Source organism: Triticum dicoccoides, chromosome 3B (assembly GCF_002162155.2).
Source record: "Triticum dicoccoides isolate Atlit2015 ecotype Zavitan chromosome 3B, WEW_v2.0, whole genome shotgun sequence".
Lineage (NCBI taxonomy): Eukaryota > Viridiplantae > Streptophyta > Magnoliopsida > Poales > Poaceae > Triticum > Triticum dicoccoides.
In genome coordinates this window covers 38,299,843-38,312,510 of record NC_041385.1, presented here as the reverse complement: position 1 = coordinate 38,312,510, position 12,668 = coordinate 38,299,843, and the positions used below count along the sequence as shown (strand labels likewise).

The window sequence follows — 12,668 nt, the reverse complement described above, 5'->3', positions numbered from 1 at the left end:
CTGCGCCGTGAAGAGCCTGCCCTTTCACCCCGACATCTCCTATTGCGTGAACGGCAACCGCCACGGGTGAATCGGCAACCAACCGCTAGCCTAGTCCACCCCCACGGACCCACTCAGCATCAAAGGTGGCTACGGCGGCAAAGTAGGGGCCATTGAAGCGATGTTGCATGAGAAGCGGCGCAAACCCACAGCTCGCCGGCGGATGGAGAGAGGAATACGCTCGCGGAGTTGGGAGGTGGTAGCCGGATAGGTTGTGTGCGCTTCAAGAAATAGCACGGCGCTATTTACAATCTACGGAGAGGACCAAGTAAGCATGTGCCTTCCTCTTCAACGATTAATCTGCTTGCTATGAAAGTATGAATTGACATATATTGTAACAATGTTTATATGGATATACATCGGAATATTGAAATTTAGGGGCTGTAGTTCGAGCCCAAATCGCGAGTATTAAGTTTTGGTGGAAATTTACAGCCAAAAAGGTCTTGGTAGATTTCTACACCCGATGCCTTTTAGCAGTTGAAACACAAAAGTCATCAGAATAAATTGTATTCCTTCTGTGGTCGGTAACTTAGGATGCTATCATTCGGCTGCTCCTAACTCTAGGTCATGCATACATGGAATATATCCTACTACAAGTACAATGCCGAATTCAACTTCTGAATGTACAGTAGTGCAGGCCACCTTCTCACTGTGTTGGAAATGAATGTAGGTTCTTTGATTCACGAGGCCTATCTGCTCAAAGAGTTGGCGATTGTTGTAGGATTTTTGAATTCACAAGGCTGATCTCTTCAGGTTTGGTAGAACTTGAACTTTTTACATCCAAATTCTGAGCTGAGCTTTCACTGTAATGAGACATAAGCGGGTAGTCAAGTTATTATTGCACAAACTGGTCACATAGGAAAACAAAGGAATAAAGATATGGGAGAAATATCTTACAATAGTTCACAGAAGTTCTTCTTCGGCGGCATGTCCAGATCATCTAACCTTCTCTCAAACATTTCTAGAACTTCTGTTATAGTAGGTCGATACATAGGTAACACTTGTATGCACCACAAGCCTATTATGATCATCTTTCTCGCGATCTCCTCAATTTCTCTTGTAACTTCACATGCTTGTAATCCCTCATCTTGCGCAAAGTGGTCATAAATCCAATCTGGAAAATACTTTTCACTGGATTTTGCAACAATTGATTTTACGTTTCTCCTACTCCAACCATCTCCAGTAGCATCATTCCATAACTATAAACATCCGACTTTGTTGAAACCACCCCGAAGGTCCGATAGTGAACTTCTGGAGCGATAAATCCAATTGTTCCTCTAGCTCCAGTCATTGAAAGCTTGCTCTCCTTTGTATGACACAATTTAGCTAGACCAAAATCAGCAATCTTCGGGCTAAAATCTTTGTCTAGAAGGATATTTTGGGGCTTGATAACAAAATGGACGATACGTGTATTACAACTATGGTGCAAGTATTCGAGGCCACGAGCAATCCCGATTGCTATCGCATAGAGCCTCTCCCATCCTAAAATTTCTTTGGGCTTCTCTGAATAAATGTATTTATCCAAGGAACCATTTGGCATGTACTCATATATAAGAGCACGTTTTGATCCCTCCAAACAAAACCCAAATAGACTAACAACATTAACATGAGAGGTCCTTCCAATGCTCATAACTTCATTCACAAACTCATCCCCGTTTCCTTTGCAGTCATGCAATAATTTCACAGCAACCAGACGACCATCATGTAGTCTTCCTTTGAAAACAACACCATAACCTCCTTTTCCAAGCTAGTCGTTGTGAGAAGACATTATCTTCATTATCTCTGAGTACATGTATCTTTTCGGAGCTAGCGATCCATAGGACGCTATCAGGACCTCGTAATTCTTTTCAGTGTTGCTTTTAGTCGTCTCGGAAAGGAGAAACCATAACCTCTTCCCCTTTCTATACCATATCAGCACATAAAGACATGTAAAGAGAAAGGTTGCAGCTGCTGATGTCATACCTGAGATGGAACCATATGTTATTTCCTTAAACCAGAAGTTATAATACAGTCATAATGATTTCCAGGCCATCAATAGTTTAAATATCTCTTTCTGCAAGAGTACATTGTGGCAAAAGTAGCAACAAGCTAAATACCATAAATTGACCGGTCTCATTATTATGCACAAGCTTAGATCTGCTTGTTTAAAAGAAATTACAATCAATTTTCAATGACTACAGACAGATAACTTTTCAAGTTCCTATTTATTATAGATAATCACTATTAGGTAGCTACTGATATATAAATGGCCAAAAATTAGCATACCTATTAGCATAATTTTGTGCCATCGCTTCTTGCTACCTGGAATATAACATAACATTTAGGTATAAAAACGGTGTCACCCAATACTACTACGTTGGACTTTTTTCAAAAAGAAGAGATAATCATTACATATCAATATTCAATATTAAAAGAACATTGCAACATTCAAGCAGGAACGTGTGCGTGCTTTATTATTTTTTTCTGCAAATGTCCGTTATACCAGCATGATACTCACTGCACCAAAACCGAAGAGTACTTAGGGTACAAAATTAGACCAGTGCCATGCATTCTGTTGAAATCGTACAAAACAGTTCTCATGGTGTATTTGAACTAAAACCACGTCAGTTATTTTGGGGCCGAGGAAGTAAATAGCAGTTAGACACATGATGTGTTCTCTTTCGCTATAAACCACTATGATACGAGTAACGACTATGATACATGTGAAGCTGACCACAGCTGTTCTTACACGACGTTGGCACAGTGGCACTCGAAGATATCGTAGTCGGTGTTAATCCGGCAACGTCTACCACTCCTCGCACGCTGCACAGTCGCCGGCCGTGTAATTAAGAAGAAACCCACCCTTCATCAGCCGCTGGTAGTTTGCCCTGGCCGCCCCAGGGTACCTAACCCCAGCACTGACATCAGCGACACCGTGCAGTTCCTTGCCCCAGTGCCCATTATATTTGTTGTCGGTCTTCAACCCTCCGGCGAGCTACGCAAATGAGTTGAACGTGGTTGACATATTGGTTCCATCATTCTTCCAGTTCACTATCGCCCACATAGGCAACGGCGGCCGCGCCTGTAGGTCGGTGCAGTCGTGGAGGAAGAAGAGCTCCTGGTTGGTGGGGCTGATGCTGAGTGGCATGAGGCCAAGGTCGGAGGAGGCATTCACTCGGAGCTCGATGTCGCAGGTGCCGTTTGAGAGCTTATGGTGGTGCCAGAGAGGAGAGTTAACAGAAGCATGGATGAGCAGAACAAGGCAGCTGCAGAGACTTGAAACTGATCCATCTGCTTGGTGTTGCAAAACTTTTTTTTTGCGGGGTGCTTGCTCTTGCAAACTACTGGACCTTCCACGGTCAAACACGGCCTAACAATTGCCGGACCTTCCACGGTCAAAGTATCATTATCGTTTACTTTCTCATGACTTCAAAATCTTGATTGGTCGAATATTTGTTTGTGGAGTGCACAGATCAGAAGGATCGTGCCATTTTCCTACTAGCAATGACAACGGTGATAGATCTGGCGTCTCTCACTTCTCTTCTTTGCAGGAATCCATTTATCACTTATCAATATAATTTCAAACCATGTTTTGAAGTGATACTCCAGCTTGGTTGAAACTGTGGACTTGAGCGTCAGGCGATTTCGATCATCTATGTGAGCAAAATTCTTATGTAAATCAGCAGGTTGATTATTCAGCAGCAGATGGAGTTTTGAAAAGAGTAAATTGTCCAGCCAAACAAAAATGAGGTATAAGAGTCTCTCAGCCACAGGGGGTTAGACGCGATGTGACTGCTCCCGTGGACTAAAGATTGACAAGGTGTATTATTGATCTTTCAAGATAACTATCACATTTTTCATTATATTTCGATGTCCTGGAATCTATTAGGATAATGGAAATTAATTTGGAGGCATACCGGCATATGTGACCGCAGCATGCCATCGGGGCAGAGGCACGTGAACTCCAAGGTTGCGTTGCTGTACCGGCACTGGCCGCTGCTAGAGACGCAGTTGGGGCAATCCCCATTGCCAGTGCCTGGCCAATCCAGGACGGTGCCATATTGCCACTCCCAATGACACACGGTGACAGGGCTCACATCTCTCATCTTTTCGTTAGAGGAATCCATATGTCACTAGTCATTTTTAATATAATTGTCATTCCTAAACAAATCTTCATCTATGCTCTAGCTTGTTTGAAACTCGGGACTATACGCCTATCGTAGACGATTTTGATCATCTAAGTGGTCAAAATTGTCGAGTCGAAGCATCCAATCGTGGGCATTTATGTACTACCTTATCTTATGTTATGCATCGCGATCAAGGCGGGGAAAAATGAGAGAACTTAATATTTATTTGCTAATTAAAATCATTGCATGCAATAAACTGATCACTGCATGTCATGCTATAGGTAGTCTCAAGTCATCAAAGCCCTTCCCAATGCTCCATCTTGTACGGGTGCTAAGCCTGTCATGTAGGCAAATCTGATGTGGTAGACAATTAAGAGGAGGGTGATGGGTTTGGTGACCCCAGGAAGAACCAATACCAAGCGCGCAAACCTAGGCCAAACATTTAAATGAAGCAAGCTCACTAATGCATGAAAGAGTTTAGTAGCTAAGTTATTAAATGAAGGGACATTAGCAACAACAAATTAAGCATCTATGCGTTGGAGACTATAGTTACTAAACTATTTAATGCGCATAGCACCTCATGTAAGCAACTATCCATTGGAGGAGGTGTAAAAACATATACATGTCACGTCTCTTATTAGTTGATTATTTTATTCATGTCAAGAAACAAGAAACAAGATGGGAGTTAATGCACCGCGCCTAAGTGTTTTGAAAGTATTTGGTTTTTGCAAGATGACTTAAGCATCGATATGAAGATAGTACTGCCCGGCGCCTAGTTGCTGCTAAGAAGTACTCCCTCCGTCCCAAAATATAAGAACATTTTTGACACTATTGCTAGTGTCAAAAACATTTTTATATTTTGAAACGGAGGGAGTATTTGACAAGTGACGAGGGTGAGTGTGCTTACCGCTACCGGCACTCGGCGGCTGCCATGTTAGGAGGAAGCCATCGCTAATGAGTTCCTCATAGTCGCTGGCGTTCACCTCTACAGATGCCCCCAGCACCGGCACAACGGTCACGCTGCATCCCTCCAAAGCGTAGCCACCGTCTATCATGCCCGACACGTTATAACGCCCTCCCGCGCGGACAAACGTGTTGTTCTGGCACACTGTGTCCACCAGCCCTGCTCGGGTCGCCGGCGCCTTGGTGCAGTTGTAGAAGATGAGGTTCTGAATCAGGGGGCTTATTGAGAATGGATGCCCGATTTTGGTGGCCGTGTTTGCCTTCGGGACATGGCAGCCATTCTCGTCAGAGTGATTGAAGCCTCTGAGTTTGTGGACGTCAGAAACTAGCAAGGAACCGTTGATGTAGAAGATGTCCAGGATCTGTAGCTCGTGCTCGGGCTCGTAGTAGCCGAGGTAAGGGACTCCGTTGGAGCAGTGGACCTGGAACCCAAGCTAGACGCACCTGTTCTCCTCAGAACCCGAGACGACCCCGAACGGGGCTGAGACACTCATGTTGCCGCATCGCTTGGGTTCGCAGGCTGCGGCAAGCAATGGAGTCGGCATCGTGGAGATGATGACGAAGGATAGGAAGTGGCGAGGCCCAAGCCATGGGAACATCGAGCAGGACTTTGTTCCACAATTTTTTTGGCACCAAGTCCATGAAACGGCACATGTATATGAGGGGGAGTCAATGAGCGAGTCGTGTTTGCAGGAACATTTGACTGCTTTTTGGCTGCGCAACCATCGTCCACATGTCGATCTGGCTCATCGTGTCGATCAATGCCGGTTGGTGGCACGCTCTTGTTGACCATGGTTGACAAGATGTGCCAACTGGTGTACATGACTGGTAACAGTGTCTGTACATAGTAGTAGTACATGCGTGATGAGGAAGGTAGTAGCCAAGCCGCCCCACGGCTTGCCGGTTGCGGCGAACATCCGCCACGGAGGAGATTGTCAGGTTGCCACATCATGCAGTTTCGCAGGCTCTTTGTGCTTGCACGCCTGGTCAAATGGGTAATGGCTGCAATGCAAACGAAGCATAAACACAACGGCAGCAACGAGCTGGTTGGAGTTGAAAACATCTGAGATCTGGCGATGAATTGCGTGGATGATAATAATATATGATATACCAATACAAATAAACGGGGAAATGAAGGACTTTGACGGACTGTTGATAGTTGAGCAGCAGATGGAACATTCAGAAGAGAAATAATCGCCCAACGGAACGAAATGGAGGTATAAGAGGCTCTCAGCCCAAAGGGAGTGCTTTGAGATGCGACCGCTGCCGGTGGACTAAGCATTGACAGTGTGAAAAGGGGACTTCGATACTTCTTGGAAACTTGCAGTTTGCGTGGAATCTAACTCACATCAGTCTTCGGTGATTTTTCCTTTTCTTTAATCCACAACATATCAGTCAATTCCGTCCACCCGTCAACGGGCTGTCTATTTTTTTTTTTCGAATTTGCTTGTTCCTCTAGAATCTTTACTGGTCAACAACACTAAAGTATGTGAATTGTAAGGCAAAATTTTGAAACAGCGATAATGGCAAGCTAGTGGGGCACAATGGCACATCAGAATGATAGGAGATAGATATGGTAACTGAATTGCCGGGAAACATACATTGGAATGATAGGAGATAAGATATGGTGATTGAATTGTGTTGACGATGACAAATACAGTGGAGGACGGAAGGCACAAGTAGAGTTCGACGGAATTGACTGGTTGAAAAATGTTATTTCAGAAGAAAAAACAATAGTCAGTGGAATCAAGGGACAAGTCTTAGACCATTATTGAGGGCAAGATGTGACTGCCGATTGTGGATTAAAGATATGATGGACTATATCTATGCTTGCAGAGTAGTGCCATGGTACGTCACTGTTCTATATTTCTCTTTGGATTTTGCTTTGGTGAATTGGTATTACTAGTTTCTTGCATGCTAAATTGTTCTAAGTACTTAGTCGTGGTTGAGCTATCACCGTGGAATTAGGTCGACACTTCAAAGCAAAGAGAAGGGGCGAGGAAGAAGAAGATGATTGTTAGAACTAAGTCAAAGAAGTTGCCCATTGAAGATGCTGCTATCAAGCCATAAATAAGTTTGATGAGAGAAAACTGTTGAAGTGTATATGTGGATTGTCTAGCTTGGTTACGTGCTTAAACATGCAACCAACATGTTCAGGGTTCAAAACCCAGTAAACGCAATAAATGATAATTGCAGCCTGCCCCTGCTTCCGCTGCCCACGTCATAGACTCGAAAGGAGCACAGACCTCGGGAGAGGGGGGGGGGGTGTTGGCTAGTTCATGAAGCTTAGAGCATCTCCAGCCGTTGGCCTCCCAGGGGGCGCCTAAAATCGCCGCCTGGGGGTGACCCGACGCAAAAAGTGGGCCTGGGGGCGAGTTAGCCCCCAGCCGCCGCCCCTAGGGCCGGCCGCAGGCGTGGGAAAAAAATTAGACAAACTTGGGCTGAAACACGCCAATTTTCGGCAAACTTGGGCTTTTATATTCGCAAATTTGGGCTAAAACACGCCATTACATAAAAAAACTAGTCAAAAAAACTTGCTGAAGGCCGAGAAGTCGCCGTCGTCGCCGCCATCGTCGGCCTTCTCCTCCTTGACTCGGGCGCCCCTGCTGGACCCCTCCCCGGCTAGTGGCGGCAGCGGCGGCGCGTCGTCGTCGTCGTCGCTGTCGTCGATGATGACGACGCCGCCTTCATCGCGGCCTCGGCGGCGCTGTGCGAAGCGCTGTAGGGTGGTGCGCTGGCGCTCCCTCGCCATCTTCAGGGAGGCTTGGCATGCCCATTCAAGGGCCGTGTCGTCGTCGAGCTCGACCTCGCCGTGCTCCGCCTTCACTGGCGCCAGCAACCCTGGCTCCGTCTTCACCGGAGCCAGCCCCGGCTCCGTCTTCACCGGCGCGAGACCCGGCTCCGTCTTCGACTTGACAAAGCGCGGGGGAGGAGCCGACGAGGAGGCGCGTCGGCCGCCCTCGCTGATGACGATACCTGCGCTGCGTGTACGCCGGACGAGCGGCGCTCCTCCGCGGGATCGGACTTGACCCGAGCAACGATGGAGTGCCGGAGGATTGGGAGGAAGAACGCAACGAGGAAGAAGAGGAGGAGGAGTCGAACCTCCTCGGCGCCCATTGCCCGTCGCGTCGGCGGTGCGTCGGGGCGGCCGTCCTCGCCGGGGGGTACGCCAACGATGGGTTGTTGCCGCCCTCGAGGTGCGTCAGCACACCGTCGAGGGTGCGGCCGGGGACGCCCCACCAGAGGTGGCGGCCCTCGCTGTTCTTGATGCCGCCGACCACCGGCACCCCGTTGGTGGACGCCAGCCGCTGCTGCTGGCGGAGCTCGAAGCACGCCGCCCAAGCCGTGTTGTTGTCGGCGGCGTACTGGGGAAGGCAGCAATGGACGTTAGTGAGAGAGGCGCGCGCGATCTCGACCTCGTCGGCGAAGTACGATGGCTTGGTGACGGCGTCTGGCAATGGGGGAATGGGCACTCCCCCATTGCTGAGCCTCCAGCCCGTCGGCCCAGCGCGCATGTCCGGCAACGCCGGGATGTTCGCCTGGAACAGGGGCCAGGACTCCTGCTCGCGGAGCGAACGGCGGCCGAAGCCGTTGGCCGCCGCCTCGTCTTCGGGGAAACGCTCGGCCATCGGTGAGAGGGAGTGGCTGGGGAGAAGAGATCGGCGGGAGAGGAAGGGCTGGGGTGGCACTCCAACGCAGGCGAGCTAGACCATATATAGCCTTGCCGTCCGTGTGTACGCATCCGAGGGAGGGGAGGCGTCGGCGCGCATCGGCCCACCGCCCCATGACGCGCCGCCCGTGAGGTCTCAATGGAAAAGCTGACCGGCGACAGCCTTGCCATTGATTCCCCGCGGGAAACCGAGGCGTCGGGAAGACGAGGCGGGCGGTGTCGCTGACGCGGCTGCCCCACGGCGCTTTCGCGCCAAAAAAGATTCATCCGGTGCCCCCGAGCGCCTCCCAGCGCGCCGGGTTCGGGTTGGGTGCGCCGGCGCCAATTTCGGCCCAAGCCGACAAAAATTGGGTCCCTAGGGGCGCGACTGGGCCAATTTTTTGGCGCCGGCAGCCGAAATGTCGCCTGGGGGCCTTGTTGGGGGCGCGGCTGGAGATGCTCTTAACATGGTATCAGAGCTAAGGTCTTGAATTCCAATTCTGGCTTTCACAATTTATCCAAAAATTGTTGCTGCCCCCCCCCCCCACCCCTATAGGTCATGTTATATATATTTCTAAATATAAGAATGTCTCCAGCAGAAAGAACGAACTGTAGCGTGGCCCGGTCTTTTCCTCAGTCACTCAGTAATATGATTGATTGCTTGGTTTTATTAGTGAAACCCTAACTACATAGTTGAATAAACCTTCACAATGTGAAAAAAAGGAATTGGTTGTTTTTTAAAAACTTTGTTGTTTTGCGTGAAATCTGTCTCGTGTCAGTCTTTCTTTAAATTTTCTTTTCTTTTTTCCACAGCATATCAGTCAATTCCATTCACCCGTCGACGGGCTGTCTTTGTTGGATTGACTTTTATTTTGCAGGTTCCTCTAGAATCTTTAATGGTCTACAAAGTTAAAGTATGTGAATTGTAAGGCTAGAAATTTGGAACAACGATGGTGACAAGCTATTTTGGCACATCAGAACGGTAGCAGATAGATATGTTGATTGAATTGTGTGGACGATGAACATTGGATGGAATGGTACGAGATAAGATATACTTCTTCCGTTCCAAAATTGATGACTCAACTTTGTACTAACTTTATGAGGGGGTAGTGGTTAAACTATGTGGGCGACGTATGCAAAGACAAATACTGCAGAGGAGGAGGGCAAGTAGGGTCCGGCGGAATTGACTGGTTGAGAAATGATTTTTCAGAACAAAAAAAAAACAGTTCAGTGGAGCCCAAGGGACAAGTCTTAGACCATTCTTGAGGGCAATGCGATGTGACTGGTGATTGTGGATTGAACATATGGACTATGTGTGCTTGCAGAGCAGTGCTATGCCATGTCCCTGTTCTATATTTTTCTCAGAATTTTGCTTTCAAGAATTGGTATTTCTAGTTTCTTGCATGCTAAATTCTTAGAGGTAATGCTTTTTCAGTCATTTTTTTCCGATAAAGGATGAATTTTATTGGCTCAAATGGACCATCGAGAAGATACAATATGAGCACACACCCGGCCTCTGCATAACTAGGATGCACACAGCCAACCCAACACACACATGCATAAACACGCCAACAACTAGCAATGTCATAAGACCAAAAGCTATGCATAGGCATGGAAAAAAGAAAAAAAAAGTACAAAGCTCCTAAGAGATCAGATCAGCAATCGACAAACTAGAACTGAGACCATGTCCGCACCAACTATTGACATCACATGAAGGTCGATGATCTTCAACAGCAACGCCTTCAAGAAGGAAGTGACACTCAAGCGCCGCCGTCACCGGATTCAACCACAAAGGCCAGAATCAAAGTTTTCACCCTGAATAATAGTCTGAATATATCCGAGCAATGCCTCCAACAAGGTAACGACATACAAAACATCGTCATTGCCAGGTATGACCAGTCGGGTCTGACCTAGGCTTTCGCCCCGGAGCTCGAGACCAGGTGCTCACAGCACCACCATCAAAGCCACGCATGTGTTGTCGCCACCACTATTCCGCAATACCAGCAGCTACAATTTGACCGCCACCACTCCATCAAACATCCCTGTGCGTCAAGTCGTTGTCCATAATTTGTATCAGACCACAGAAAGTCATCCACCGGATCAACAGATAAAACCTCCCGAAGTCTTTTCGATAACCTTGCTGTCATGGATCCGTGGGAAGTCACTACTGAACAGTCAGTAGTCACCACTGCCCGGCCAATCTGATCAAAATCACCACCACCAACCGAGGATCGCAATGTCAGCGGCTCGCACCGCACACGCACAAGGCCACCACATCGCCACAGCCCCACATGCCCAGAGACTGCCGTGGCCGGAGCCGTGCCATTAAAGGTGCACCGCCAAAAGTAGCTGCCGCAGGGGAACGAGCAACATTGCCAGAAGAACCACGACTCCGGAGCCACCACCACCGATGGAGTGAGGTGGGCGGCAGACCGGAGTGGTGTCAACAAAGAACCACCGCGAAGCTTGAACCCACTGCCAAAGGAACGCCGTGACACACAATGTCACCGCAATTCGGAGCAGGCACTGCCGTGGATTGAGGTGCGGGGGAGAGCCCGCATACCGCCGGATCTGATCTAGGGGAGAGCCCGCGGTCCGCCGGATCCAATCTGATGGAGAGCCCGTGGTGCATGTCGATGGAACAGAATCATGCGGATCGAAGGAGCCCTCCTAGTGCCTGGTGTAGTGCGCATCACATCCAGAAAGAGAGCCCAGGGAAGCAGCCGCCATTGACCTGGATCTTAACTTCATAGAGTACTTGATGGCAGTCATGGCACACACCTGGATCGCAAATAGTTTTGCTTGGCCCCGATCTGGATGGATGTGGACGCCGCATGCACCGGCCGAAGATCCGACGTGCGCCGGCGGCGCCGTCAACCACCGCATGGGAAGCCGCCAATGCCTATCTTGCCCCGAGAGCGTACAGGGAAAGGCCCCGCCGCCGCCACCACAGCACGGGCTTTGCCCGGCGGTGACCTCCGGCGGCGGCGAGGGGGAAGAGCAGACGAAGGAGGCCGAGGTGGTGTAGATGGGATCGCCTCCAGCAATGAACACGGTCTTTTATTAAAAAGCATGCCGGTAGACACCTTTTTAAAAAAATTAATATTATGGTTGCATGCATCACTCTGATGCAGAGGCCGGGGGTTACCCTCCTTTTTCAAAAAAAAAATAATGGGTCGGAGATGGTCAGGTTGCCGCATGTCTTGGCCGAGCACGAGCAGCCCTCTCGTTGCTGTTCTTCAGCCGCCACCAGCATCAGTGGCAGCCACCAAACCCAGAGGAAGGCTAAGAACCAGGAGGCCGGAGCCATTGGAGTATAAGACTATCAAGGGCGCTGGGGAGAGAATTGAAGGAATTGTTCTGCAGAGTGAACCATAAATGGAGCAATGGAGTCTTTGGCAGTCATCGCACGTCCACACATACGAAATTACGAATACGAATTCCCGAGTACCCAATTGACGGGGCAAGGGAAGACATTGGACAAATCCACGAGTTGCTGCAGATCAAGCGGTTGCATGACTTTTCAGCTATGTCGAAATTATTGCATGACAAGATCATGAGCTGTCTCAGTCTCGGATGCCGTAAGCTGTCCGTCACGGATACAACGTGACTGTAGGCTGCCGAGACCGAACAGGTACTAGAGGGTGACATACTGACGTTCCTGCACCACTTGGGCGTAGTTCACCATGGCTATCAGCACGGATAAGCATGTTGTTGCTAGGACGGAAAGGTTTGTGTACCAACGGGGGATACATCGCGATTCGCGATATACGGATAAGGTTGATCCGTGCGTGGCTGGTAGCCGTGGTGCTGCGCGGAAGCCGGAAGAACACACGCACCACGTCTGTGTGTTTGTGTGTATGGAGATGGAAACCGGGACTATCGTGTTGCTCCTATTTGGTTCGATCGGT

At 48.7% G+C, this 12,668-nt stretch overlaps 1 pseudogene; it reads right to left on the bottom strand.

Annotated features, from left to right (window-relative positions):
* Window positions 1-736: 736 nt before the first annotated feature.
* Window positions 737-3,054, bottom strand: LOC119274574 (annotated as a pseudogene).
* Window positions 3,055-12,668: the final 9,614 nt, after the last annotated feature.